At 31.3% G+C, this 4162-nt stretch overlaps 1 long non-coding RNA gene across 1 annotated transcript; it reads right to left on the minus strand.

The window, feature by feature from the left end:
* Window positions 1–1767: 1767 nt before the first annotated feature.
* Window positions 1768–3850, minus strand: LOC120536362. The gene is made up of 3 exons (XR_005635106.1): window positions 3777–3850; window positions 2578–2664; window positions 1768–1915 (listed from the first exon to the last, which is right to left on the minus strand). It is a non-coding gene; the product is annotated as an uncharacterized LOC120536362 (long non-coding RNA).
* Window positions 3851–4162: the final 312 nt, after the last annotated feature.

Below are 4162 nucleotides of genomic sequence, written 5' to 3' on the forward strand. Positions count from 1 at the left end.
AATGGTCTTACAGTTATTTATGGTAATGATTGTTGTGTGCAGAACTGAATTCTGTAAACTTTGACAATAAAAAAAGACATGATTAAGCATTAACTTGTACATTTATTTTACAGTGTTATTCATTTAACAAATGCCAAACATTTTTGTTTTAATAATTTTTTAAAAAGAAAAATAAACTCTCTCTCTTTTTACTGTTTCCTTCACGAATAAAACAAATTACTGAGTATTACATGCCTTGACATGTGACACATAATCCACCAACTCAAAACATTTGAAGAAAATTATATATTTTTTAATGAAGTTGAATAAACACAGATGTACAATTTGTTTGTACATAAACTACACCACATTTGAATTAATGTAACAACTTATTTTAAATCAACAACTTGTACTGAAAACAATATTCATTCACATATTATCATTAACAGCGAATATTTTAAATTACAATATCAGAAACATTTAAATGGTGAAATTAAACAGGTTTCCAAATATAAACTGAGAAAACATTTATGTGCCACCTTTTGGTTGCTATCAAAAAGTACATTTTTAGCATAATACTGTTGTAGTTGGTGCTATTATTTGTTCTGTTTTAATTTTGAAGCATTTGTTTAAATGCAGATTATAATGTTACACCTGTAAGTATCTGTAAACAAATATACGAGCTTTGGATAAACCTTAACTTCTGAAAAAAGTATGTTACTGAATATATGAAATTTGCATGAAAATGTCAGCTATACCCAAATGAATTAGCTCTCACTCAAAAAGACATATTATCTATTGTGTCAACCTGAATTTCAGTTACTCAGTAAAAAAAGATATCTAAAGTTTCATTTAAAGACATTTCAAGTGTTATTTTTGTTTTGCAGTTTCATAATATGGTCATTCCAAATGCATACTCAGAATTAAGTATAATTTTAAATTCTCTTTTAAATTCTTGAACTGATGTATAGCCAACTGAAATTTCCAAAGTGTTACTGCAAGTATGTGCAATGGGTCGTCGCAAGCTACCGCATAACCGATTGAATGTAATATTGATTTCAACAGGCTGTAAAGGTGAACCTGTGACAAAATGCAAACATTTGGACAGTTCCTCAGGATCTATTGACTTAATGAAATCACAAAAATAATAATATGCAACTTCTTCCTCTGGCCTGAGATCTGTTTCTGTTTTAAAGCATGTCAAAACACGTTCTGTAGTTGGCATTTCTTGCCAGTATAGGTAGGAAATTGAGTCAATATCTAACTGTGACCAAAAAACTGTGAAATGGGAATCTGGAATTGACTTTCTTATAAAATTATTGAGGAACCCTGGTTTAATTATTACTTCATTCTGTGCAATAAGAATGATCTGATCCTTAAGATTTATAGGTGTTGGGATACTATGCATGCAATTTACAGAAAAAAATGTTGAGAGCTCTTGTTTTTCAAAGTCTCTTAATGTTTCAAAGTGGTTAATTGCTTTTTTTAGGAGGATTCTTTCTGAAGCAGTTACATGAAGCAGAAAGTCATCTATAAGAATATTATTGTGAATGGTGGAGGTATTAAATACAATAGAAAGCAATGTTGACCTACAGAATCTTGGAGGTATACATCTATTTAGCTGACACATATGAGACAATACTCTTCCCACAACTGTAAAGATTTCTTGTGCTTTATGATAATGATAGAGAGGTATGCAAGGTACAAGTGCATCCTCACCCTTAAACCACTCAGTGAAGGCACAGTTCCAAAAACAAGAAAAAAGATCTTTAGTTAATCCGCCAAAATCATGCCCTTCTTCTCCAATAAAACATTTTAAGCTTTTTGTTGAGGAGTTCTGTTGTTCCATAAATTCGCTGCATATCATTCAATATTGTTTCCCTGTTTATTTCGATAATGATTTCTTCCTCTATTAATCCTTCAGGCTCCGAAAAACCTCATAAAATATAACATGATTTTATAAAGAAAGTGAAAAAAATGAACTGTGGAATATATACAGTAGTATGAAATGTAAGGGGCTAATCAAAATGTGAGAGCGACAGACATTTCTGAGTCTATAGGAAGGACATAAAAAGAGGATGTCTGGCTGGAAAATACAAACGTGACACCTTGAATTTTCAATGGACTGATTCTTAAGAGAAAGTGTTGGAGCAAAAGTAAGGACATTCAAACATCACAATTATGTGAAGGGTTGTTTTTTACCAAATTTGAGGCTTAATTGATTGTTGACTGTAATTTCTTAAAATCAAATAGATGCATTTCCTTTTCTAAAAATGTAGTCCAATGTATAGTACTCAATTTGTAAATTATAATAGTTTTGGCTAGATTTATGCTTGACGGTGACTGAAATACCCTGAGTAAAATTTACTTCTGTCAAGATGGAATCGTTTTTCATCCAACTGAGATAATTTAATCTGAACCTAACAAAAACAAAAATAAAAATGATAAAATCTGTAAGGAGAACAAAATAACTTTACAAGCACAGACCTCGTTTTCCAGAGTCCTTCCTGTTTCTCTATACATTCACACATATTTCTCCTCTCCTCCTATCAAATAATTTGCTCTTAATTCTGAATGTTTAAAACATTAAATATTTACCGTGGGAGTATCAGCATTTATATAAGCAAAAGGAGATTCTGGAGAACTTGGTACATTTGCCTCTTCACGCAGTCTGGATAATCTCAACTGCAAAAGCAAGTGATTGGAAAGTGTTAATTTATTTATGGATTAATTAACTTTAGAAAATCAATAATGTTTCATTTTAAGTTTAAATAAAACTAATTAAAGATAAAATAATACATGCATAAGTAAGAGTCCATGAATATTATACACTTAAAATATGTTTTAAATGATATTTATTCTGCACTTCCAAGAAAGTTCTCAATATCACCAATCAAAATCTATAAAATGAACAGCAGAACAGAATATGGAGAGCATAAAAACACTATTGAGCCAAGTTTAAGTGATGCACAGAACACACAAGTGACCAGATAAATCTGGCCTAAGCAAAATTGACAAAATATAGCAATTTGGTTAATTATATGTAAAATATCAAATAAAAACACTGACATAAACTAGTGCCCTATTCAGAGTTTTCTGTCTTGATCCACTGCTTCTCGGATAGGCTATATGGCTCCACCACTACAATATGTATTAAGCAGGTGTGTCTGCATTTCAACTTATTAAGTTTTAAGAAAAAACTTTAAAAAAGTAGGTGGTGTTCTAAAACTTGTGGCCAATAGTGTGTACATATATATATATATATATATATATATATATGCAGAAAACAGACGTTGATGAAATGCCAGTCCATTACAGAAACATTTACTCAGGCATTCTAATACAAAACCAATTTGATGGGTTGATTTAACAGACTGTCTATAGACTGTGAGAGGAAAACATGCATCCAAACAGGGGACTAACAATGTTTGCAGGCAATGCAACTTGCCATAACTAAATAATTTAAATTATTGTAACAGATCTCTTTAAAGACTGAAGAGCAGTGTGGTGCAGAGGTTTGTGTCCTTCCTCAACACTGGGCTCAAAAGCCCATTATCGGACCTGCCCATATTGTTTGCATTGACATTTTTTCAATAAGCTCCTGTTTCCTTTGACATCTCAAGTGCCTCATTTTTAGTTTTATCGGAAACTCTAAATTGGATTGGTATTGGTGACTGTGGGTGTATCTGATTGGCATACTGATTAGGGTTTGCTCCCTTCTTGTACCTCATGCTGTCACAAGCAGTTTGAAGAAATGGATAGATTAATGTAGTAATGAATTTTACAAAATTACATACCTGGGTATTTACTTCTGGTTGAGGTTCTCTTTTGTTTTCCAGCCTATTTACCTGTGGCTCCTGTGACAATGTTGCCTGCTCTCCCTATGAAATAAATCAGGTAAAGCAATAGTCTATAAAACTGAATAAATAATTACAAAAAAAAAAAAAACATACTAAAATATCAATGTTATTTCTTTTATAAAGGATTTATCTTTATACTGAATATAATCAATAGTGGTGTCCATAATAAGTAATGAACCTTATTTACTAACATTTAATAAAATGTTTTTAATATAACAGTATCACAAATAATAAGAAATAAATACCTGATAACTTATTTCTGCATGCACTTGACCTGGAATTTCTGGTCTAAATTCTGATTCTTGTTGTGCCGTGTGTATCTG

This window comes from Polypterus senegalus, chromosome 10 (genome assembly GCF_016835505.1).
Source record: "Polypterus senegalus isolate Bchr_013 chromosome 10, ASM1683550v1, whole genome shotgun sequence".
In the NCBI taxonomy this organism is placed as follows: Eukaryota; Metazoa; Chordata; class Cladistia; order Polypteriformes; family Polypteridae; genus Polypterus; species Polypterus senegalus.